This window comes from Sus scrofa, chromosome 15 (assembly GCF_054392235.1).
Source record: "Sus scrofa isolate SSC_HxYL_T2T_F1_AM1 chromosome 15, Sscrofa_HxYL_maternal_Yorkshire_Landrace_v2.0, whole genome shotgun sequence".
Classification (NCBI taxonomy): domain Eukaryota; kingdom Metazoa; phylum Chordata; class Mammalia; order Artiodactyla; family Suidae; genus Sus; species Sus scrofa.
This window is the reverse complement of record NC_139397.1, coordinates 110,145,071-110,172,055: the sequence shown is the minus strand read 5'-3', so window position 1 is coordinate 110,172,055 and position 26,985 is coordinate 110,145,071. Positions and strand designations below refer to the sequence as shown.

Genomic DNA, 26,985 nt, shown 5'->3' with positions numbered 1-26,985 from the left:
GTGATCAACATTTTAATTTGACATCTGCATACACTGCAAAGTGATCACCACTAAAGGTCAAGTTACCAACCATCACCCTACAACTGACCTCTTCAGAGCTATGGCATCTTAATTCCCACTGGTAAGCACAGCCCTTCCTCAAGATTCTTTAAGTAGTCCTGACTCTAAAGTAGTGCTTGTTCCTTAGGGTTCCATGGACCTTCTACAACAGCATCTGAACTATTGGCTAAAAATGTAAATTCCTGGGCCTTACCATAGATCTACTGAATCAAAATCTCTGGGGGTTAATCTGAATATTTAACAAGTACTCCAGGTCATCTTTATACATGCTAAAAGGTGAGATGTATTGCTCCTAGGACAATAAGTGGTTCTTAACCTTGGATGCAGATTGTAATCACCTGGAGGACTTATGCCTGAGTTCCCCCTCCAGGGATTCTGATTGGTCTGAGGTGTAGCCGTGGGCATCAGATTTTTAAGAGTTCCCCAGGGGGCTCTTAAATATAGCCAAGAATGAGAATTCCTTTCTTAGACCTAGAATCCTGCTTCTCAAACATGAGCATGCATCAGAATCACCTGCAGCACTGGTTAAAGCACAGCTTGCTTTAACCCTCAGAATGTGATTCAGTAGGTCTGGAGTAGGCCCTGATAATTTGCATTTTTAAAAGTTCCCAGGTGACAGGGCCCACATATTAGGGCCACTGGTTTAGGGATTCTTGGGAGATTAGTATGCATCACTGCTAGATTTTAAATAGTGAAGAAAAAATCTTTTTGCTGCTTTGAAAACCTCAGAAACACCTCGTACTTTCCAGCCCTCATTTAAATAATTTTGCGTATGTTTGGTCCACCACAGACTACATCAAGTCAGCTTTGTAAATAGAAGAATTACCAACCTATTTTTTTTCCCAGAGCAGATTTAGATATTCGAAGAGCGAAGGCAGCATTTACCTGGAATAAATAATTACATTTCTTAGTCCAATTGCCCCTTGCAAAGCTAAAAGAAATCTAATGTGGAGATCCATGAAAGGTACAGGTCACTTCCAATATCAAAGTATGTCCTAGAGAAATATAATTGTATGGAAAATCAAGCTTCCTGCACAAGCACATCAATCTTGGCCTTGTATGTTATTGGCTCTGTTTCTATTCCCGTTATTATTCTATTCCTGTTATTACTAGAAAAGATGAGTGCAGTAACTGATTCCTTCAGGATGAGGGAGCTCCAGGGAGAAGCGGGGGCACTTTGAATGGCCTCGCAGACTGTGCACTGCACAACTCCGGCACACTGTTCGTGTAGACTTTGGTGCAAACTGTACCCTCCGGGATTGTGCTACATGGCAGAGCAGGGAAAAGGCTCCACATTTTCTGGAGTTACAGAAACCTAAGCCATCTCTCCCCAGGAACTGTTATAACAGATGCCTGGAGGTGAACGTTCAGTCCACTGCTCCATCCAACTGCTCCACCCTGATTACGCCTGTTTCTCCTGCTTCCAGGCACTGGCTCCAAGTGACCCATAGGGGAGGGATGGGGAGAACAAGAAATCCCCATAGTATCTGTTTCCATGTAGAGAGATACCTGGGAAATCTAGCTGGGGAAAACCTGATAGCAGTCTTGAGAGTCAGGGGAGGCACAGAAAGGTCTCTGAGTGAGGCAATGACCTTGAGCATACAGAGCCTCAGTATATACCTGTGAATGTCAGCTCCTTTCTATTTTTTTAATTTTTATATTGGGGGGGGGAGGTGGTCTCTAGTGGCTTGATGTGGGTTCTCAGTTACCAGAGCAAGGATTGAACTCAGGCCGCAGTAGTCAAAGTGCCAAATCCTAACCACTAGACCACCAGGAGACTTCCCCTCAGATCATTTTTAGAGCCATGGATAAAAGTAAATTTTGCCCCTCAGCCAGGTTCCTTTTATTCCCCCTTACTTCTTTACCTTGACACAGTCCTCTATTTCCTCTACTGTCTTCTGCGCCTTCCAGCAACCGGATTCTATACATTGTTTGGAGAAATTCCATTCTAAATATTTTTATCTCAGCCTGGAGCTCTGCTTGGCTTTAGATCTGCAACTGTGATTACTCTATTTTTTTTTTTTTTTTTTTTTTGTCTTTTTGCCTTTTCTAAGGCCGCTCCTGGGGCATATGGAGGTTCCCAGGCTAGGGGTCTAATCGGAGCTGTATTTGCTGGCCTATGCCAGAGCCACAGCAGTGCCAGATCCAAGCCACCTCTGTGACTTACACCACAGCTCAGGCAAAGCCAGATCCTTAACCCACTGAACAAGGCCAGGGATCGAACCCACAACCTTATGGTTCCTAGTCGGATTTGTTAACCACTGAATCACGACGGGAACTCCAGGAACTGTGATTACTCCTAAACCGCAGTCTGAAGGACTATCAGGATGTTGCCACTCCAGCTCACCACTCAGGCGCTTACTCCAGCTCTTTTTAGGACATCTAGCATCATCCATCCCCCTCAATTGGAAGTAGCTTCTGAGGCTGAGGCCCTAAGCTAGGAGGAGGGGAGTTAAGCCAATGGGAATAATTTAAAGGAACAAGTCACTTGTTTTTAAGCAAATCTTCACAAGAACAAAAATAAAATTTGGGAGACCCATTGCCCTTCCAGGTGTTTCATCTCAAACCATTGTTAGGGACTGAATGTGTCTCCCCCAAATTCATATGTTGAAGCCCTACCCCCAAATGTGACTGTATTTGGAGTAAGGAAGTAATTAAATTTAAATCAGGTCGTAAGGGTCCAATAGGGTTAGGGTCCTTATCAGAAGAGACACCATACAGCTTGGCAACTTGCTCCCCCCAGTGCACAGACTGAATAAATGCCATGTGAAGACAAGCACGAAAGAAGCTGTCTGCAACTCTCACCGAAACCCAGATTGACTTGAACCTTGATCCTGGACTTTTAGGCTCCAAAATTATGAAAAAAATAGCTGTCTATTGTTCAAGCCACCCAATCTATGGTATCTTGTTGTGGCAGCCTGAGCAGAATAAGACATCCATCCTTTTTATTTTCTCCCCACTTAACCCAAGTTCGTTCACCAGAGGGGCTGGATCAAGTCAAGATCCCTCATCTCATCACTGTGACTTCTCACCGTTTCCACAACAAGATTGTAAGTACCTGAGGGCAGGGACTGGATTGCAGTTATCTCTATAACTCCAGCATTTAGCACATTCTTCTCCTGCAGTAATGGGTAAGAGTCCAGGCATAATGCACAGAGGAGGCGGGTCCCTGCAGAGGGTGCAGACAGAAGATGCCTATGCATCTTTTCACCTTTTCCTTTTAATGGTATATTGAGAAAGCACTTAACTGCCATGGTCATAACTTCATGTGCACAGGTTGAGACCAGGAATGGCTGAAGTACGGGAGTAAAAGCAGAGTGAGCTGTGTTCATCACGTCAAATGTAGAAACAAAGAACTCTTTGTCATCTGCCTCAGTGCAGGCGCCTCTCCCCAGGCTTGCCTGGGAATGGCCAGACTCCTGCTGTGGTGGATGCTCTAGGGGCAGGAGATGGAGTATGGGGTGGACTTCCTCCTAGAAGGGGTGGAAATCTTGCTTAGTGTGTCCTTGGTATGTAACTAGGATGATCTTTCCCATCCTTACCAGAGGAGATGGCAGTTGTAAACAACCAGTGCAGTTGTATTTGTGCACAGAAGCTGCTCACCAGCCCAGAAATGAGCTGTTTCCACTTTCCATGTTTACTTCACAGAGAGAAGTCACATTTGTTGGCACAGCTAGATCAGGGCAGTTAAAATCCAGCCCATACAATTCACCAGCAGAGCATGTGTGCCTCCATGTAAGTGACCCAGAGAACTAAGGCACTCAAGGTCACAGGGGCATGAGACCCAGTTCTAGATCAGACATGCATTTAGCTCATCCAAATGTTTTAATTTTTAAACCCAATACCAGGGAACCAAAAATAACGCCCCCAGTGATCCTTGCCAAACACAAATTCTATATATTTTTTCATTTAAAAAATTATATTGATGGATAGTTGATTTACAATATTGTGTTAATTTCTGCTATACAACAAAGTGGTTCAGTTATACACATATTCAATCTTTTTCAAATTCTTTTCCCATAGAGGTTGTGACAGAATATTGAGTAGAGTTCCCTAAGCTATACAGTAGATCCCATTGACCTAATGTATTAAACATACAAATTGACATCCTATTTTCATTTGTACTTTGTCTTCACTTCAAAATTTCAAATATCGCAAGGAATAGATTTAGAGAGACAAAATATAGAAAACAGGAGTTCCCCTCGTGGTGCAGTGGAAATGAATCTGACTAGGAACTATGAGGTTGTGAGTTCCATCCCTAGCCTCGCTCTGTGGGTTAAGGATCCGGCGTTGCTGTGAGCTGTGGTGTAGGTCGCAGACAGGGCTCGGATCCTGCATTGCTGTGGCTGCGGTGTAGGCGGGCAGCTACAGCTCCAGTTAGACCCCTAGCCTGGGAACCTCCATATGCTGTGGGTATGGCCCTAAAAAGACAAAAGACAAAAAAATATATATAGAAAGCAAATGAAATATAAGATTTTGCTGATACTCTAGGAATTATATAATGTGAAAAAGTTATTTCTAGTAGTGGTATAAATTCTATAAACTGAGAAACAGTGATAAAGAGAGTAGATGTAAATAAATATAAGGACCTAATCCAAACCGTTCAGGTCACATACAGTTCTTGTATTTCAAGGGGAAACTCCCATATTTGGAAAGCATATATGTGATATGACACATTAAAATTTCTTGAATTCTAGAAAAGGATTTTATATGTAAGTATTCACTTCAGCCATAATAGCACCTCCATTGTTCAAATGCCATGTGTGTGACAAATTTAGTTATTTAGAACCCAGCTGAGAATCTGGAAAAATTCTCAAAATCTTGTAGTGATTAAGATATATAAATCTGTGCATTAAATGCCTTTCATTTTACTTCCTAGGAGAAATCCACATTATTCAGACTCTGTAATAAGAGGTTTGGATATTTGGTGTGGGAATACAGCAGGGACTGCTAGTGGTTGGCCCCAGCATACCTTCCATTTCTTCCCTTCAAACTCAGGTTTGGTCAGGGAAGTCATGCAGCCAGATTAAAAACTCTATTTCTCAGTCTCCTTTCAAATATAAGTGTGATAAACTTTTGACCAATGGAAGACAAGCAGAAGTGTTGTTTTGTAGGCAATGCCAGAAGGGTCCCTCAAAGGTGAGACCCAACCCTTCTGTCCTCCAGCCTTCCAATCTGCAGGCTGCCCTGCTGTGATGATTCTAGGAGTCCTCTCAGACTGTGACTATAACAGACAGGGCCTATGGATGTTGTAGGGGAGATCTAGAAGGAGCGTGAGTCCCTAAGAAATTCAAGATGTGTCATATTCATCGTGGATGGCCTATCTCTGGAATTTTTACACATGAGACAGAAATAAGCTATTTTGATTTAACAGCTCTTACTTTTGTTCTATGTACCTGAATTTATCCTAAAAATATGTTCAACATAAATCAAAAGTAACAAATTGTTATTTTTGTTAGTCTTGTGGAAGCAGATACATGATACCTGGGAGAAGGGATTTCTGACACCCCTAAGAATTGAGACACCAAAAACAAACAAACAAACGAACAAAAAAACCCTCCAGAAAATACAAACAACCAAACCCATAGTAGGTTTTATGTAAATACTTTTAAAGCCCAACATTATGGTCAACACCTATTGAGATAAATTGTCCTAGACCACTTAGGTAGGCTCCCAGGCCACCAATATCCTACAGAAAATTATAATCATTTGAATTAATATGTCATTATGCTTGGAGTCCTCAAGAAAAGAATAAATTATGTTTGGTTTAAGAAATAGGAAATATCATAGAAATATTTCAATTCAAAATACCTTAGTTTTCAAAGTTTGTTCACAAAAGAGCAACCAAAAGAAGCATGCTTTCTGGAAATTTGTAATATAGAATAATACATTTTTCCAGGTTGCAAAATAAATGAGTTGTCACTGTATATGGTTCTGTTTGCATGAATGAAGTGCTGATTTTAGGTAAGGATTATTTTCTTAATATGCCTTTATATTTAAATATTGTATTCATTCTATTTAGTCTGCATTACAATTAGATATATATTTTTCCCACAAAATAAAAAAAATTGAAACAAAAGAAAACCTCAAAATGATAGAGAACATAAAATCTCAATCTTGTGCCTTGGAAGTAACAAAATAGGGACTCTATGGCTTTCCTGATCTCTTTATTTCCTGGAAAGTTTCCGTTTTATTCAAATTCTGTGAAATTCTCACCTGAACAATGCTTTTCTCAGCTGAGTGGAGAAAGAGCCAGCTCCTTCTGGCAAGAATCAGAGGTAGGCCTAAAGGCAATTTGATCTTAAACCAAAACAAGATATGAGAAATGTATTACAAATGGGAAATCTACTGAGAATTTGCTGGCTTTCTGCTATTCTCTAAACCTCGAGATAGCAGTAGCATAAACAGTGGGAGCAAAATGTTAACGAACAAAAAGTGTTTGTATAAAATCCCCCAATAGTACCTGCATTCACATTGAGTAATAGGACCTCTCCCCTCTAATTTAGCTTTAGCTTCCAGGAGACGGATGCTCCCTTATGAACTCCAACTTGCAGGATTCTTCCGCTTTCTTAGCAATTATTACATTTTTTTTTTTCATGAAAGTTTTGCTACAAAAGGGCAGAGACTATTGTTCTTATTTGTAGTCATATCCCCAGTACCTTTCTACATGGAGCCTGGCAAATAATAGGTCCTCATTTAGATGTTGGATGGGTGGATGGATGGATGAAGGAGAGAAAGAAATGTGGAGGAAGGTATGATTAGGCACATAGGCCAGGGAAATTTAACCAAAAAAAAAAAAAACAATCCTTAAATCCTGCTCCCTCCAACCTAACTTTGACTCTGAAAACATCCGGGTTCATTAGGAAGAAGGGAAGAGAAAATATAAAGAGGAAATAGAGGAAAAGAAGATGGTACTGAGAAGCTGACCAAATTGGTTTTGTAATATTCAAACACACACACTTCTAATATGCTTAGCTGTTCAACACAGGCCAGAGTTTACCCCAAAGAATGGTTACTTTGAATATTGTGTAAATTAGATTATAATAATACCGCAAACTTCTGCAGCCCCTAAGCCTGACAATGGGCCCTCAAAAGGGACTTTCCTAGATGGGTGGTACTGGGCCCAGGAGCTACATTTGAGGTGGATGAATTTGCATTTTATACTTCACCTTCTCTCTGTCTCTTTAGTGCTCTGGTTGCTGAGTAATAACAAGCCCAGAGGCTAGGTGAGAAAAGCAAGAAAAAAGAGGCCCGTTTTATCCAGAAACTGAGTAATACACCTGTAAGAACATGGAATAAACCACAGCTTTATAACTCATTTCTTTAATTAGGAATATAAAGCTCAGCAAAAATATAGCCCCAAAAGAGATGACCAACAGAACAATGCAATGTACAGTAGATGGGGCAGGGGCTTATGTTTCTGGTTTTCCTCTTCTAGGACCACAGCTGGGCTCCTTCCCCACCTCCATATATTGAACTCAGATGTGGCCATATGATTTTCTATAGTCAATCAAACATGAGTGCAAGCAAACATAAGTCACTTCCAGGTAAAACATTTTTCTTGTGCATGGTTCTTCCTGATCTTTTTTCTCCTTGCTACCATGATGGGTGCATTACAAATGAGGGAGCCTCTTTTGCCTGGGTGCCAGAGTGATGATAATGTAGTGCAGACTCAGCAAATTACAGCCCCTGGGTTGGCTGCTTGCTTTTATAAATAAAGTTTTACTGGAATGAAGTCATATCCATTTGTCTACATATGCTTTCAAGCTACAATGGTGGAATTGGGTTGTTGCAATGAGAGACAGCATAATCTGCAAACCCAAAATGTTTACCAAATGAACCTCTAAGAAAAAAATATACTGACTCTTGAAAGAGAACACTGTTCCCCCATCCCACATACTTAAGAAGGACTTGTAGACTGAAAGGAAAGAAAGCTTTTGTTAATTTAAACCAACATAAATTGGGGGCATATTTGCTACTCATATGTAATCCAGGTTATTCTGACTGATACAAACTCTTAAAACGCAATTTGTGTGTATGTCATCAATAGAAATATATTACTCAAGAAATAGTGAAAATAATTAGCAGTCTCTGGCATAGAGCAAACGTTTGGGCAGTAGTTTCTCTTTTCTTGGTTGAACATTCCCATTGGAAAGATAGAACACTGATGTAATCAGAACTGGACGAGGTGTCACTCCCTCAGAAAAATTGTCTAAAAGTGGTGGGTTTTAAACAATTTTTAAAGAGATGTTGACATAGTTATTAAGATGGTTAGAAAACTTAAGAAGAGGCAGAATGAAAGCAAAAGGGAGCCTGTTGAACACAGGGTTGAAACATGAATCGTCAGGACATGAGGCATGTAAAGAGGCTTTTTGTTCCTGCTGTGATGCAGCAGGTTAAGATCTGGCATTGTCTCTTGTGGCAGTGCTGGTTGGATTTCCAGTGTGGTGCAGTGGATTAAGGATCTGGTGTTGCCACAGCTGTGATGTGGGTCACAGCCGCAGCTCAGGTTTAATCCCTGGCCCATATGCTGTGGATGCAGCCAAAAAAAAAAAAAAAAAAAAAAAAAAAAGAAATGGCCCTTTTCATCTGATTGCTCCTGGGATGCTGGAGCCTGGCTGTGCATATTTGAAGCAGGATTCACCTGCTTCAGTAATGAAAGTGATTTATAGTTTTAAATAGCAAGAAGTTTTTATTTTAATTCTGGAAGAAAGGTTAGGGAGTAGTATTTCCTAAGTTTTAAATATTAATACCAACAATGAACACTGATAGCTCTTGTAACGTTCCAGGCACTATTTTGAGCACTTGACACATTTTAGTTTTTATAATCATCATCTCCAGTTTAAATAAAAAGGTGAAGCATGGAGAAATTGGGTAGCTTTCCCAAAGTCAGCAATTACAAAGAAGTGGATCTGGCCTTGAGCATAGGCATCCTGGGTCTGATGCAATTGCCCTTAACCATTTTGCTCTATTGAACGTCCAGTTTCACCACTGAACTCGGGAGAGAGTATGAAGTCAAAGACTCGTTGCTAGGCTGCTGTGTTTGCCAGGATACTTTGACTCTGTATATCAGAAAACCCAACTCATACTGGCTTGGTGAAGAAATTATTTCTTATAACAGATGTTAATGGGAAGGGCAGCTGCAGAATTGGTCAAGTTAGTGTTTTGTTGACATTATGAAGAACCCATGTTCTCTTTCCCCTTTGATTCTATTACTCACAGCATTGACTTCACCTAAGTTCCTTGCCCTTATGGTCAGTTATGGCAACCAGTAGCAAAGGGTGCCACCCAACTAGAAAGAAAGTCTTCTCTTCATTTTCCACTCTTTCTGGGCCAAATTAGGTCACAAATTTATGCCTGGGGTGGGATGGCAGAGGGAAAAGGCTACCAGGAGATTGCCAAGTGCTGTTTGGCTTAGAAAAATCAGGGTTCCTATAGTTGGAGAAGGAGTCAACTTTCCCTGAGTCAGTCCTGCTGCATGACAAGGGGACTTACATCTGAATAAAATCAGTTAAGAAGGAAGATGAGAGTTGGATGAGTAAGCAACTAACAGTGTCCACTGGCAAGTATCAGATAAAAAGTAACCATATCTACCAACTCAGTTATGTCTTCTACCCTCTCTCTGGGAATCCTTCCACAGAGACAGTGTATTGAGGTGAAAAAACTTAGACATCATGAATCTGAATCTTTTTTTTTCTTAAATTTTTAAAGAATAGTTGGGGAGTTTCTGATGTGGCGCAGTGGGTTAATGATCTGGCTTGTCTCCATGGAGGCCCAGATTCACTCCCTAGCCTGGCACATTGGGTTAAGTATCCAGTGTTGCTGCAGCTGCACATAGGTTGCAGCTCTGGCTTGGATTGTATCCCTGGCCTGGGGATAAAATAGAATAGTTGGTTTACAATGCTGTGTCAATTTCTCCTGTACAGCAAAATTACCCAGTCACACATCTACATTCTTTTTTTCTTATTATCTTCCATCATGTTCTCTCACAAGAGATTGGATATAGTTCTCTGTATTACACAGTAGGACCTCATTTCTTACTCATTTTAAATGTAATAGTTTGCATCTACTAACCCCAAATTCCCAGTCCATCCCACTCCCTCCCCCTCCTCCTTGGCAACCACAACTCTGTTCTCCATGTCTGTGAGTCTATTTCATTTGTGCCACATTTTAGATTCCAGATATAAGCGATATTATATGGTGTCTATCTTTCTCTGACTTACTTTACTCATTATGAGAACGTTTAGTTGCTGTGAATGGCATTTATTTCATTCTTTTTTATAGCCGCATAGTATTCCATTAAGAAGAGATGTGCCACATCTTCTTAATCCATTCATCTGCCAATGGACATTTAGTTTGTTTCCATGTTTTGGCCATTGTGAATAGTGCTGCTCTGAACACATAGGTGCATGTATCTTTTTGAATTGTAGTTTTGTCCAGATATATGCCCAGGTATGGGATTGCTGGATCATATGACACTTCTAATATTTAGTTTTCTGAGGAACCTCCATACTGTTTTTCCATAGTGGTTGTACCAATTTATATTCCCACCAACAGTGTAGGAGGGTACCCTTTTCTGCACACCCTCTACAGAATTTGTCATTTGTAGACTTAACTAATGATGGCCTTTCTGACTGGTGTGCTGTGGTACCATAAATCTGAATCTTAATTCTGTTATCTGTTCATAGATAAGTTCCTTAAATTCATAGACAATGGTAAGACTTTAAAAATAGGACTTTGACCCATATTCTGTAGAAATAAGCCCAGAAAGCCAACCTACTATATAGTCCAGGAAGTCAGATTACTCTCTCTAGCAATTAGTCCATGAAACCAAGCAATTCCCTATAATAATTGGCCCCAAACAGGTAGAATTTGATTAATAACAGACAGCTTTCATAGTTTCTGGCCCCACTTCCTGCTTAGGACCAACCAGAGAAAGTCCAATATGCACTCCTAACCAATTGCACAGCAATTCCCAGATTCTAGTTAGCTGCCTGCTGCTTCTTCATGCCAATAGCCCCCAATCAGAATAGACCTGAAGCCTTCCTTTTCGACTTCAAAGCTTTAATTTGAATTGTGTGTTGAAACTATTTTTACATAGTCTAAGAAGCTAAAATGTTAAGAAACTATGATGGAAGCACACACTTAGTCCTCATAAATATTTCAAACCACAAAATTATAATTCATTACCCCTACCAAAAGGAAGATATGAAGAAATATAATTAAAATATGATGAAGAAGAGGAAAATACCAAGGGAGCAAAAGGAAAAGAGAGAATGAGTCTTTTCCCCATGTGTTATGAGACACATGAACAAGGATGAAGAGGCTCCCATGGGGGAAGAAAAAAGGACAGGATGCTGTAAATATCTTACAGAGAAGGGGATGATTTGTTCCCTTAATATTAAGAAATGGTAAAGTGTTTGTTGTGTGTACCCATCCATATATAGATTACTCTGATTAAAAAGAGTTAAATCTCAGGAGTTCCCACTGTGGTGCAATGGGATCAGTGGCATCTTTGCAGCACCAGGACACAGGTTCGAGCCCTGGCCTGGCACACTCGGTTAAAGGATCCTGTGTTGTTGCAGCTGCGATGTAGGTTGCAACTGTGGCTCGGATCTGATCCCTGACCCAGGAACTTCCATATGTTTGGGGAGAATTCCAGGTTACAATCAGTTTATCATTCAAAAACCTCTCCAAGTGATCAAAGAATGTGAACAAATTCAAGATGAAGTTGTTTCAGTGATTCCGAGAAAATACCATGAGGCACCCGTGTAAAGTAAGATGCATCAAGGCTAGATTTCTTTTTTTAAAATTTACATTAAAAATTTTTTTACTACTGTATAGTTGATTTACAATGTTCCTTCAGTTTCTGCTGTACAGCAAATTGATCCAGCTACCCATACACACCCATTCTTTTTCCATTTTCCATCAGGTTCTTACCCAAGAGAGACTGGATACAGTTCCCTGTGCTGTACAGCAAAACCCTATCACCCATCCATTCCAAATGTAACAGTCTGCATCCACCAACCCCAAACTCCCCGTCAGTCTCCCTGTCTCACCCCTCCCTCCTGGCAAACACAAGTCTGTCCTCCATATCCATGATCTGTTTCTGTTTTGTAAATAGATCATTTGTGCCATATTTTATACTCCACATGTAAGTGATGTCATATGGTATCTGTCTTTCTCTTTCTGACTTACTTCACTCAGTATGAGAGTCTCTGGTTCCATCCATGTTGCTGCAAATGGCATTATTTTGTCCTTTTATATGGCTGAGTAGTAGTCCATTGTGTATATATACCACATCTTCTTATTCTATTCTTCTGTCAGTGGACATTTAGGTTTTTTCCATGTCTTGGCTATTGTGAAGAGTGCTGCGATGAACATACAGGTGCATATATCTTTTTCAGTGAAAGCTTTGTTTGGATATATGCCCAGGAGTGGGATTGCCGGATCATATGGTGTTTCTGAGGTGTTTCTATACTGTTCTCCATAGTGCTTGTACCAATTTATATTCCCACCAACAGTGAAGGAGAGTTCCTCTTTCTCCATATCCTCTCCAACATTTGTTGTTTGTGGACTTGTTAACGATGGCCACTCTGACTGGTGTGAGGTGGTACCTCACTATAGTTTTGATTTGCATTTCTCAAGTAATTATTGATGTTGAGCATTTTTTCATGTTCCTGCTGGCCATCTGTATGTGTTCTTTGGAGAAATGTCTATTTAGATCTTCTGTCCATTTTTTGATTGGGTTGTTTGTTTTTTCTTTGTTGAGTTGTATAAGTTGTTTGTATATTTTGGAGATTAATCCTTTGTCAGTTGAATCATTTGCAGATTTTCTCCCATTCTATGGGTTGTCTTTTCATTGTTTTTAATGGTTGGGATAGGTTTCTTGGAGATGATTCCTGGGGCCCCCTAGGTTCATGGTGACCTCTTAACATGAAGAACACCTGAGAGGCATTGCCATTCAACCACCTGTCTAGACACTTGCAAATACATGGACAGCAGGGGATTAATGGGGGAACACCACTTTGAAGGTGATAATTATCACCTCTGGCAAATACTGAGAGTCAAAAATAGAAATCCTAAAAATTAGTCCTTGATTATCTATAACAGAAAATAGTGGGGAATGAAAGAACGCCGTCTCCTTTAAGTGATAAAAACAATCAAAGATAATAGGAAGGCAGAGAACTGATCACAATCTTCTGCTGTATGCCTTCAGTAAGAGTAATTTTTTAAAGCTCAGGTTTGATGTTTCAGTGATTGCCAGGCAGATGCTTGCTTTGTGGGCCAGGTTCTGTGCTTACTCACTGATTCTGCATTTGGCTCTATTACACTAGTCACCCCACAGAGACCCCTCTTCTTTCATGTGCAGTAAAACAGTAAGTCCTCATTCTCTATCTCTCCATGTGAAGTGGACACTGTGTCAAAATGCTATTGACATCCAGAAATAGATCCACACAAAAAAACCCAACTGATTTTTGACAAAGGTGAGAAAGTAGTTCAATGGAGATAAGACAGCCTTTCAAAAAATGGTGATGAGGAGTTCCCGTCGTGGCGCAGTGGTTAACAGTTAACGAATCCGACTAGGAACCATGAGGTTGCGGGTTCGGTCCCTGCCCTTGCTCAATGGGTTAACGATCCGGCGTTGCCGTGAGCTGTGGTGTAGGTTGCAGACGCAGCTCAGATCCCGAGTTGCTGTGGCTCTGGTGTAGGCTGGTGTCAACAGCTCCGATTAGCCCCTAGCCTGGGAACCTTCATATGCCGCGGGAGCAGCCCAACAAATGGCAAAACACACACACACACACACACACACACACACACACAAATGGTGATGAAGCAGTTGAACATTATAGAAAAGAGAGAAAAGAAAAAAGGGAAGGGGAAGGAAAGAAATGAGCCTTGACCTAAGTCTCAAACATTACATGAAAAGTAACTCAAAATGAATCATAGACTTAATCACACAACTTTTAGAAAAAAAAAAAAAGCAAACAGTCTTTGAGACCTAAGACCAGGTAGAATTTTTAGACTCTGCACTAAAACTATAATATATAAAAGAAAAATAAATCAACAAATTATACCTCATACAATTTGAAACCTTTGCTCTGTGAGAGCCCATGTGAAGCATCTGAAAAGTTATAAACTGGAAGAAATTATCTGCAAATTACCTACATGGTAAGAGATAACATTTGTAACATGTAAAGAATTATTAACTCAAGAGTCTAAAAAGCAAACAATCCATTCAGAAAAGGGGCAAAAAGACATCAACGGAGGTTTTCATCAAGGAAGATCAACAGCAAACAAGCACTTCAAAAGATGGGAAACATCATTGGCTTTTAGGGAAGCATATCCTGAAACCACAATGAGATATCACTACATGCCTACAGAATGACTGAAATTTAAAAAGTGACAATCCCAAATGTTAGGGAAGAATGTGGGGAAATCGAATAACTCATAACTGCCATTGGGCATGTAAAATGGTACAGCCACTTGGGAACAGTTTGGAAGTTTCTTAGAAAACTACATGCAACTATCATATTTCCTAGCAATTGCATTCATAGGGTTTTCACTCCATAAAAATGAAAATATGCAGTCACACATAAAACCTGTACACAAATGTTCATAGCAGCTTTACTTGGAGTAGCCAAACCTAGAAATCAACCCAGGTGAATGGTTAAGCTGTGGTATATATATATAACACGGAATACTGCTCACCAGTTTAAAGGAACGGGTTATTATGATGGCTGCAACAACTTGGAGGAATCTCCAGGGACTTATGCTGAGCAAAAACAGCCAATTCCCAAAGGTTACATCATATATAATTCCATTTTATAACATTTTGAAATGACAAAACTTTAGAAACAGAGAACAGAGTGGTGGTTGCCAGAGAGGAAAGATTGGGAAGGTGAGCACAACAGAGGTGGGTGTAGTGATAAAAGGGCCACAAAATAAGGAATATTTTTGGTGTTGGAACTGTTTGATATCTTAACTATGCTGGTCATAGACCTACACAGGTGATGAAGTCATACAGAACTTAATGCAGGCATGTATGTGCACCACAGGCATACATACAAATGTGCACAAGTAAAACTGGGGAAATCTGAATAACATCAATGGATCGTATCAGTCTCAATATCCTGATTGTGATATTACACTAGAGTTTAGCAAAATGTTAGCACTGGGGGAAAGTGGGGAATGTATACTAGGGATCTCTCTGTGCTGTTCCTTGCTACAGCATGTGAACCTAACTATCTCAATTTAAGATATATTTGTATACACAGACGCTGTTAATGGAGTTAACAGCTGAACTAACAATGCATGTCAGAAAACTTGATACTATATATAGAAAACCCTAAGGACTCAACCCAAAAATTACTTGAACTGATCAACAAATTCAGCAAAGTAGCAGGATATAAGATTAACATTCAGAAATCAGTTGCATTTTGTATCCTAACAATGAAATATTAGAAAAGGAATACAAAAAGACAACACCTTTTAAAATTGCACCCCAAAAAATCAAATACCTGGGAATACACCTGATCAAGGAGGTAAAGGACTTATATGCGAAGAACTATAAAACATTCATCCAGGAAATTAAAGAAGATGTAAAGAAATGGAAAGATATTTCATGCTCCTGGGTTGGAAAAATCAATATAGTAAAAATGGCCATACTACCCAAAGCAATCTACAGGTTCAATGCAATCTCTATCAAATTACCCATGACATTTTTCACAGAACTAGAACAAACAATCCAAAAATTTATATGGAGCCACAAAAGACCCAGAATTGCCAAAGCAATTCTGAGGAACAAAAACCAAGCAGGAGGCATAACTCTCCCGGCCTTCAGGCAATATTACAAAGCCACAGTCATCAAGACAGTGTGATACTGGTATCAAAACAGACTTATAGACCAATGGAACAGAATAGAGAACCCAGAAATAAACCCAGAAAACTATGGTCAATTAATCTTTTTTTTTTTTTTTTTTGTCTTTTTGCTATTTCTTTGGGCCGCTCCCGTAGCATATGGAGGTTCCCAAGCTAAAGGTCAAATCAGAGCTGTAGCCCCCGGCCTACGCCAGAGCCACAGCAATGCAGGATCTGAGCTGCGTCTGCAACCTACACCACAGCTCATGGCAACCGCGGATCCTTAACCCACTGAGCAAGGCCAGGGACCGAACCCGCAACCTCATGGTCCCAGTCGGATTCGTTAACCACTGCGCCACAACAGGAACTCCCTCAATTAATCTTTGACAAAGGAGGCAAGAATGTAAAATGGGAAAAAGACAGTCTTTTCAGCAAGTATTGCTGGGAAACCTGGACAGCTGCATGCAAATCATGAAACCAGAACACACCCTCACATCATGCATGAAAATAAACTCAAAATGGCTAAAAGACTTAACTATAAGACAAGATACCATCAAACTCCTGGAAGAGAACACAGGCAAAACATTCTCTGACATCAACTTTATGAATATTTTCCCAGGTCAATCTCCCAAAGCAACAGAAATAAAAGCAAAAATAAACCAACGAGACCTAATCAAACTGAAAAGCTTTTGCCCAGCAGAGGAAACCAAAAGGAAACAAAAAGACAACTTACGGAATGGGAGAAAATAGTTTCAAATGATGCAATGGACAAGGGTTTAATCTATAGAATATACAAGCAACTTATACAACTCAACAGCAAAAAAGCCAACCACCCAATGGAAAAATGGGCAAAAGACCTGAATAGACATTTTTCCAAGGAAGATGTATAGATGGCCACCAAGCACGTGAAAAAATGCTCAACATCACTGATTGTTAGAGAAATGCAAATCAAAACAACCATGAGATACCACCTCACACCAGTCAGAATGGCCATCATTAATAAGACCACAAATAACAAGTGCTGGAGAGGGTGTGGTGAAAAGGAAATCCTCCTGCACTGTTGATGGGAATGTAAGCTGGTATAACCACTATGGAGAACAGTATGGAGGTACCTTAGAAATCTATACGTAGAACTACCCTATGACCCAGAAATCCCACTCTTGGGTATATATCCGGACAAAACTTTCCTTAAAAAAGCCACATGCACCCACATGTTCATTGCAGCACTATTCACAATAGCCGAGACATGGAAACAACCCAAATGTCCATCAACAGATGATTGGATTCGGAAGAGGTGGTATATATACACAACGGAATACTACTCAGCCATAAAAAAGAAAAAATAATGCCATGTACACCAACATGGATGGAACTAGAGACTCTCATCCTGAGTGAAGTAAGTCAGAAAGAGAAAGACAAAGACCATATGGTATCACTTATATCTGGAATCTAACATAGGACACAAACGAACCTTTCCACAGAAAAGAAAATCATGGACTTGGAGAATAGACTTGTGGTTGCCGAGGGGGAGGGGGAGGGAGTGGGTTGGTTGGGGAGCTTGCTGTTAATAGATGCAGACTGTTGCCTTTGGAATGGATTAGCAATGAGATCCTGCTGTGTAGCACTGGGAACTATGTCTAGTTACCTATGATGGAGCATGATAATGTGAGAAAATAGAATGTGTACATGTATGTGTAACTGGGTCACCATTCTGTACAGTATAAAAAAAATTATATTGGGGAAATAATTTAAAAAATAAAATTAGGAGTTCCCATCATGGCTCAGAATTCGTGGTTAATGAATCCGACTAGAAACCATGAGGTTTCGGGTTCAATCCCTGGCCTCGCTCAGTGAGTAAAGGATCTGGCATTGCCATGAGCTGTGGTATAGGTCGCAGATGTGGTTCGGATCTGGCGTTGCTTTGGCTCTGGCGTAGGCCAGCGGCCACAGCTCTGATTGGACCCCTAGCCTGGGAACCTCCATGTACTGTTGGAGCGGCCCTAGAAAAGGCAAAAAGACCAAAAAAAAAAAAAAACCAAAAAATTAATTAAATTAAATTAAATTAAAAAAATGCATGTCAGAAAACTAAACAAGGCCCTTTTGAAGGTTAATTCAGACCATGCTAGATTATTTGTATGTTTACTTTAAGACTGTGTCCATATCATACCCAAAGGGAAGTTGTGTTTAAAAAAAAAAATTAAAATTTTTATCATAAATGTAATATTGAATTATAGAACAGAAAAAAATAGGCATAGAAGGAAAATAAAAATCACTTCTAGCCCCACTTCCCAACAATAATTTGAGATTTAGCTTTTGAGATATGCCATAATGTAATTTTTAGTTTTTGCTATTTTAGTATTATAATGAAGCCTCTCATGCATAGGTTTTCATAAATATCTGAGGCTGTCTTAAAATACATATTTAAAAAAATTTATATTTTATTAAATGATACCATTAATATACATATAAATAAGAGCAAAAGATTTATTGTCACTATCCTGGTTATGATATTATACTATAGTGTTGCATACGCATGTATACAAGTAGTTCATCTATGCCAGTGCATAGCACTTGTGAACATTCCTGCTCCTTGGTTTGGTGACAACTCTGCATCTGTGTTCATGTAGGAGGTCAGGACCCTAATGTACACTAGGAGACAATGTCAAATCCCAGAGACACCCCAAGAACTTTGGTACTGTTGTTACTCAGATTTTTCTACTGAGATGTTGGGCTGCACCTCACCGGCCTGGAAGTCTTGTAACTGCCCAGTCTCAAGACCAAAGAAAGAGTCCAGAGACAGCATAAGAGACATCAATGGTTTATTGGATAGGAAATCTTACATGTTGGAAGCAAAGCATCCTAGAGTGACACCACCATGCATGGTAGGTGGCAGGCAGGACTTGGCAGCAATCTTTGCTACTTGGGGGAGAAAGAGGCTTCCATTTACAGGGGGAATTGATGTTAGGTTGGCTCATCAGTTACCAGGGAAACCAGCAGCTGGGGCAGGGGGCAAACATGTAGGCAGTTACTGATTAAGCCCTATAATTAAGATATTGGATAGTTATGTGAGTGAAGCAGGGGCTGGTTGAGCAAGGGGATGTACAGAGAGCAAGAGAACAGACATCTTGAGTGGCCTGACCATACGTAAATATATATTTTCAAGGTGAGGCAGAGTCCTCCATTGTCTATCAAAGATTCAGAGATTGCCCTTCTTGGATTTCTATGGGCTTTGCTGCATCTCCCAGGTCGGAAAAGCGTCTATATTCAACAAGCTTCCTTTGTACAAAAAAAAAAGAAAAAAAAAAAAAAAGGCGGGGTTTGGGGTGGGGAAGAAAGAAAGAAAGCCCACTTCTAGAGGGTCCAGTTCTGCAATTCTGCAGCCCTGGGCCAGTCTCCATTAGTGGTTAAAGCCTGAATTTTTTTTTTTTTTTTTAGCTCCACTTGTGCAAGCCTGTAATGGATTCTCCTGGGCAGCAGGCAATAGACCCTGACATTTCAGAAAGCCTCCAGAGTAGAATTCACTGGAAAGAACACCCTGCATAATTCAGGAAACAACCAAAGAAGTGCATGATTGTATATTTCCCAATCTTTGACATCATGGTGCCACAGAAGGGCAATAGACTTTCTCAAGCTAAAAGGGGTAAAATAGGAAACTTATATGCACAAAAGTAAATGTGTGATTACTTTCATTCCAGGAGGAGATTTTCAGCCTCTAGAGTAGTACCTGGCGGGCACTCAAAGCGAGCATCCTTTATGTGGTGAAAACACTAGCTGAAATGCTTTACTTGCACCGCTGATGTGACAGTCTTGCCTGGAAACTACCTATGCTTTTTCTCACACTTCACTGAGTTTCATTTAATCTGTATTTTTCCTGTCGCATATCAATGGATCCTTCAGTGGTGGAATGGGATATAAGGAGAAAAGCTGACAGACTGAAGAGAAAAAAAATTTCCCTCCTGTCTATAGTTGTTTTCTTATTCAGGGTTTGATTTGCTCTGAAATCAGGAGTGAAACTCTGCCCTTGGCAGAAAACTTCCACATGCAGTGCCAGGGCACACCACGGTTGGCATCCACGTGTGGAAATACAAAGCCAGCTCATCAGTTTCCTCCCACAAATCTGGGGCAGATATTCAAGAAATTGGTGCCAGGCTAATTTAAGACATGATAGGAAACAGATTTTAGCAAGCCAGAATTATTTTCAAAATTTTCTCAGATGGGAAATAAAAACAGGGAGTTTCCTAGGATATTATTTGGAACATAAAATGAAAGGAAATCAGTACATCCCCATGTAGCTTCTGTAATTCCAGAAGTGGAGGCTGTCAGAGGTGGAGTTCAGATCTTTAGGTTGTCAGCATCTGTGTCAGGAGGGCAAGAATCTCCAGATGTCACTGAAGTCAATGTGTCCACCAAGGGAAAGACAAATAGATTGGCTAGAAATGAGGCTATTTTCAAGGAACAAGAGGTCTCTGCTCTAGGTGCATGTTGACCTCTGTGACAGTGACAAATGCTGCTTCAATAGCTGTGCTAAAAAGGGCACAGACTGCTATGTTTCCACTTAGGTGCAAACACAGAACAGAGGAAGGAGACCTCTAAGCCAGCCCTTGAGGGTTGTTGAGCATAGACGTAGAATTCAAGGCAAGCAGTAACTCACGTGACACACTCCCCTTTGCTTATTGCACTTCCTCCTCTGTATTACACTCGATTTCAAATCCAAAGAAGAGGTCTTGCCTCTGGAAATGTAGATTCTTCTGACACTCACTTTGATTCACTGACCAGGCAGGCTAGTATTGTTTAAAGAATTTTTGTTCCAAAACCAACAAGAGTGCTTCAAAATTACATAACATCTTTCCTTCAGTGTTCTTAAAACAACTCCTAGACATTACCTCACTAAACCAACACCTTCAAAAGACTTGGATAAAGGCAAAAGTGGGTGCCAACCACCCCCCTTCACTGGCCTTATCAGTGCAATAGCTTGGAATGAAGCCTGCACTAGATGGAGGGCGTCCTGCTTCTCCATTTACTGTTGGGCTTGACGGGGTCACCTAAGCTTTATAATGCACACGCATCTCATCTGAAAAATAGAGAGACTAAACAAAATGATTTGCACAGATCTTTCTAGTCCTGTGAGTCTATGTAATTCTGAACTGAGGAAAGGTTCTCATTCAGAGAGGTAGAGCGCCAGCTTGCCACACAGTTAAGGGGGCTTAACTTTAACATCAAGCTGTACTTCCTTGAAGGGAAGATGAATATTCCAGACCCAGTTTATGTGCCACCCAGATCCACTCATCTTTGCCTATCCCCTGAAGCCTGGCTTTCGCCATTAGCCCTCTTCCCTAGCCAGGAGGGTCCTGGCTGCAGGCCATCCATTGTTGTGGTCTGAAGGCCAGGCTGCCATTCCTGAGTTGTCACCTCAGGCTGAGAAGCTTCAACAGACAAGACCAGTGAGGGAGATCAGACCACTGTGGCCAGGTGCTGCCTGGACTGAGCCTTCAGAAGTTCCAGTGGCTTCCTGGAGGGAGTGTGGATATGACTCAGATGTGGGGGGAAATTAACACAATGCAGTGAACTTTGACCAATGGGAGACTAGAAATGAGAGCCCCCCTGCGCATAAACTGCTTGCTCTTACCCGCCCCCCTGCCCCCAGACTGTTCCAAATGCAGTTGTTTTCACATGGTCTCTGTGGAGGTGTCTTTTTAAGACTGAGCAACTAATGTGTTTGTGGTGAGGCTCTGGCTAACTCACTGTGCACCTCCTTATGTTCTCTCTCATCCTCATCCTCATTTCTCTTTTTTCCCTAGGATTCTACCCTACTATAATGTTTTAGCACAGAAGATTTTGTCTCAGGTTCTAAGAACCTAGGTAAAGGCAGTAGTACAAGAGTTGCCCTTAGAAACTGGACATTCAGGCTAGAATTTTGAGTTCCTTTTTGTGGCGGTAAACTGGGAGTCCCTAATCCCTGGTATGCAGCAATGTCACAATTGCTAAAACATTCACCTGAGTTTAACTGGTATATGGTATAAGTAAGGGCAAGATGTTGTATGTCAAGTGGATGCTGTAAGTAGTGGTTAAAGGGGAAATGATAATTATAAGGATTGTTTTAAGGGGTGGCTGCTTTTGCTGGCATTGGAAGATTTGCAAAAAGAAATAACAGACTCAGGGAAGCTAATTGCCCACTTACAGCACACTGTGAGAGCCAGAGGGTCCCTAAGGCAGCTTTTAAAAACCTCCTGTCTCCTACAGCTGCAAGGCAGACAAGGAAGAAAATCATGTGAGGGTTGCACGTTATAGCAGGAGCAAAGCACACAGCCCCAAAGTCCTCCTATGTTAAAGTGAGAGTCTGGAGAGGAAAGGAATAGAAACCTGAGACCCGGAATGGGGGCATTGAGAAGACAAGGCTGATTATCATGAATGTCCAAATGTCCCTGCCTTTTGGGGCTAGGAGAAGCACCCCCTTCTCCCTCTCCAGAGGAGAAAAAACTCTTACTTGTCCTAAGACAATCTGCCCCAAGATCTTGTCCTCAAGATCTGCCCCACTGCCTTCAGGTTGATAATTATGGTAACATCTCAGAAGAGCCTGTGCTTTGATCCATAGGGATCACTCAAGTTAGTTAATGGATCACAACCATCCTAGGAGTGAGATGATCTATTAGATCTATGTAAAGAAGGGTTGATTGCTAAGGTCCAAGAGAGAAAGGACTCTTCAGCCAGTTCAGGCTGCAGTGAGAGCTGCTCTCCCACTTGAGCCATGTGACTCATCTGGTTTGAAGGTTCTAAAGTCATCTGTGAGTTAGAATACTGTGTAGAATCTCTGAAAAGTCTCATTAGAAGAATCATAGTACAGACCTAAGACTCTGGAGCACAGTTACATCTTTTGTGGCAGAAATCAACTCCCTATTTGGAAAAATATCAGGACACTTGTCACAAATAAAAATTTAGTCCTCATCATGGAACACCCAATGACTGTGAAACAGAGTTGCTTATCATGAGCTTAGCATTATCAGATCCATTAAGTCATTGGGCAAGGTGGGGATGACAGCAATGGCATAATAGAAGGGGTACATTCAGGAATAGACTGACATCTGTTCAGAACATCTGAGTAAATTACATAGGCAGGTGGCCTAGGCTCGCTTTCCCTAGTTCTGTTGAATCAAGACCTTTCCTTCAATCTATACCTATGGCATCATCAGGGGTTCCCTATGGCAATTGTCAGAAGGAAAAAGGACTTGGGCCTGATTCACAAAAGGGATAGTGTAATATGTTGGTGCTAATGAGGGGTGAGCTGCTGCTCAAGACTGACCCTGAAGGAAAGTGGTTAAGAGAAATCTTCCCACTGATAGAGTTAGGGGCAATCCATTTCACTGAAAGAGAAGTGGCACAGGGAAAGGGTGCATACTGGCTCCTGAGCAGTGGGAAATGATTTGATCAAATGTCAGTACTTAGATGGAACAAAACATGCGACAAGGATGTCTACCAGAACATAGATTAGTGGGAGTGAACACAATACATGCAGATCTGTTATCGTGTGTTAATTTTTACCAGAGAACAATTTCATACAGAGCTCTCAACAACTAAGTAGACAATGAAAGTCAGTCAGCTTTTTAATGAGTCATCCAGTGCTTATGCAATGGGGCCATGTTGCTTCTATGGCAAGAATGGAAACTAACCAGGGGTCAAAAAGACATGGGCTCCCTCTCACGAAGGCTGAGTCTAAATCCTGCTGCAACTGACTTCCCTACCTGCCAGGATCAGAGACTGATGCTGAGTTTTTGATATGGCCCCAATCTTGGAAAGTCCTGCCAGTGAGCTGGTGGCAGATCAATTACATCAGATCCCTTCTACATTGAAGAGACCAGTGATTCATACTTACCTAGATTAATACTCTGCAGACAGGTTTGCCCTCCCTTCCCATAGTACCTGTGCCAACACCATCACCTAAGAATGCCTGACTTTATATATATGACATTTCCTCAGAATAAAGGATTTATTTTAGAACAAAGGCAGTGCAACAATAGGCTCATGGCTTGAAAGTTCACTAGTTTTAAAGTGTATTCTGTAACTCAGAAGCAGCTAGCTTGATTGAACAGTGGGATGGCCTTTGGAAATCTCAGCTAAGGTACCAGCAAAGGGACAACACCTTGTGGGGCTGGGGTTCTGCCCTTCATGATATAATTGATTCACTATGTATATAGGTAGGTAGATAGATAGATAGGATATATATCCTATATGATATAGGGTTGACCCTGTTCCATCATAGCTCCAAGAGACCCACTTGAAGAATTTGAACTTCTCAACCCCACAAGCTTAGTTTCTGCTAAATTAGTTGTTCTATCAAGTTCTCAAGGTAGAAACTCTTCTGCCACAGGTTCTGCTGAACCCAGGGCCACAACTACCACATGACCACTTTGGGCTCCATATGCCAGTGAACCAGTAGGCAAAAAAGAATTACTATACATCAGCCTGATTGATAATGACTCCCTTGAGTGCTACAGAGAGGAGTATGTCTAGCACCCAAGGGATTCACTAGGGCTTCTCTAGGCTCTTCTGTGTCCAATAATATCTATTTAAGGGCAGTGCCTCAAAAATGACTTGATAAGAATAAGGCAGCTAGGGCTGAAACCCTTCAGAAATGAATGTCTGTGTCACCACACCAGGCAAGAAATCAAACCAGACGAAAATGCTGGCCAAGGATAAGGGTAAGGAAATGACGAGTGTCAGTGCTGCTCAGGGATCAGCTGCATCAGCAAGAGCAGTCGCTTGGTTTGTTAACCTTCTTTAAGCCTTTTAAGAGATTACAACTGATCATTTCCTCTAAGGGCTGGGCTTGTATTTCCCCTTTCAGGAAAAATAAGAACTTATTACCATATGGATAACAAAGTCAGGATATCAGGTCTGAGTAGCCCAAGGGAGGGGTCACATAGACATCTTTCCTCTTCTTTGGGCTGCCTGTGAAGTGACAGCTATCATGTTGCCAGCATCATGCTCACTCTCAGACTCTCTCATGATTCTTCTCATCATCAAGGGAAGAATCAAGGTGTTTCTGTGAAACTGGTCCAAACAGTGAGTCTTGACAAAGTGTAACTAGGGAAACACTGGGATGGGGGAAGGGACGAGGTCAGGGAAGGAGTGGTTCAAGAACTAGTTCTGAATTCCAACACTAGTTCTAGGAACGGAAAGAAGAGTGTCATATGCTGCATCAAGGGATTTAATTGGCTAAAAATCTAAAGTGTTCTTGATGTGCAGCACAGCTGAGGCTTGCCCATAGAACAGACCTCCTGTCAACCAGATCAGTCACCTCAGAGCCAAGGTGTAGAATGAAGAAAATAAGAAGACTTTTGCATGTTTCGTTTGTGTTGAAAACTCAAATGGTGTGTGTGTGTATGTATGCGAGTATGTGTTTGCACATGCACAACACACATATAACAATGGTACAAGGTAAAAGGAAGAAAACTTAAATCTTGCTTTTCAGAAGAACCCAGAAAAACAATCTGGGGAGATTCCAAGAGGAGTATAATTACATATCTGTTTGTTTAAATCTGAAATGAAGAGAAAGAGAAAGGAAGACTGAATTTTGTCTTTGGAATCTCTACCTGATGAGTCACTGGATTGAGAGTCAGGTGTTCATGGAATGGCCTGTAATCGACACTCAGAAAGTAAAGACAATGAAGCCAAAGAATCAAGAAAAATCTGGTTTATGTGATAAGTCAGGACTCAATGAACTAAGCTGGACGTCTATAAAGGATCTGTTTACCTACTGCCCCCATAGTTTCTGCTCATGTATAAAATTAGTTTTGTATTCAGAACATGCAAGAATGTGATGAATAATAGGAGACCTCAATAAATATTTATGAAATGAAAAATGGTTGCTTCAGAATTCTAGGGCAATGCTAGAAAATCCGTCTGAATTTCTAAGGTCCAAACAAATCACTTTACCAAGTTATATAAATTGTGTATTAGCAGTATATTAGGGTTCTCCAGAGAAACAGAACCAATAGGGTGTGTGTATGCGTGTGTGTGTGAGAGAGATGGAGATTTTAAGGAATTGACTCACATAGCTGTGGAGATACAAATCCAAGATCTGCAGGGTAGGCTGGTGGGCTAGGAAGAATAGAAGTCTGAGTCCAAAGGCAATCTGCTTGCAGAATTCATTCTTCAGTAGAAGACATCCACCTTTTTTCTATTAAGTCCTTCAAATGATTGGATGGGGCCTACTCACTCAAAGTCCACTGATTTAAATGTTAATCTTATCTAAATACAATATCTTCACAAAAACATCGAGAATAACATTTGCCCAAATATCTGCATACCATGACCTAGCCAAGTGCACATATAAAATTATCACCAGAAATTGACAGAACATTGTAAATGAACTATAATAAAATTTTTCTAAAAAATTAACCTCACAAGCAGTAAGTAAGTAAACATTCAAGATTATAAAGTTGTTTCTTTGCATCAAGATGGAGTGTATTTGTTGTGTTTGCAACATAAATGCTTTTGCCTAGTTGTTAAATAGTACATTTAAAATACGTAAAAGTGATTTGTTCTCTGTGAACTCCAAAGCATCTGGCCAAATGTGGCCGGTTAACACCCTAAAGTTTTGTGATGTGTTGGGTTGTGGTAAGGTGAATGATGAGTTTTTGGTTTTCCTAGGACTTTCTTGGTTTTAGTACCGAAAATTCCACTTCCTCAGAGACTCCTCCACCCCAGCAAACCTGACCACTGGTCACCAGAGTGTGCTGTGCTAAAACCTTCCTTCCTTCCCAAGAGGAGCAGGGACTTAAGGGTGTCTTGTGCTGGCAATAACTAATTTCTGTTTGAACAGGTGTGAATCACTTTATGATGCTTTCTGCCTCCCTCTTGGAAAGAACCCTAAAACAAGCAAAGGGAACCGGCGATGGGGCATTGTCCCCAGGTGACTTTATCATTTGCAGTGACTAATTGGAAATTTTGCCAAGAGCATTTTTGGCAATCTCCCATCCAAAATAAAGTTTAACCTCACTGTTTGCTTCCATGGTTCTGAGGAAAAAAAGTCAGGAGCTCCCTAAGGAAGTGGCTGCCCTGGTGGTG

The 26,985-nt window shown here is 40.8% G+C and overlaps 1 long non-coding RNA gene across 1 annotated transcript; it reads left to right on the top strand.

Moving 5' to 3' along the window:
- On the top strand, window positions 1–25,778 carry LOC146396051 (uncharacterized). The gene is made up of 4 exons (XR_014829424.1): window positions 1–121; window positions 3,031–3,110; window positions 7,499–7,607; window positions 19,357–25,778. It is a non-coding gene; the product is annotated as an uncharacterized LOC146396051 (long non-coding RNA).
- Window positions 25,779–26,985: the final 1,207 nt, after the last annotated feature.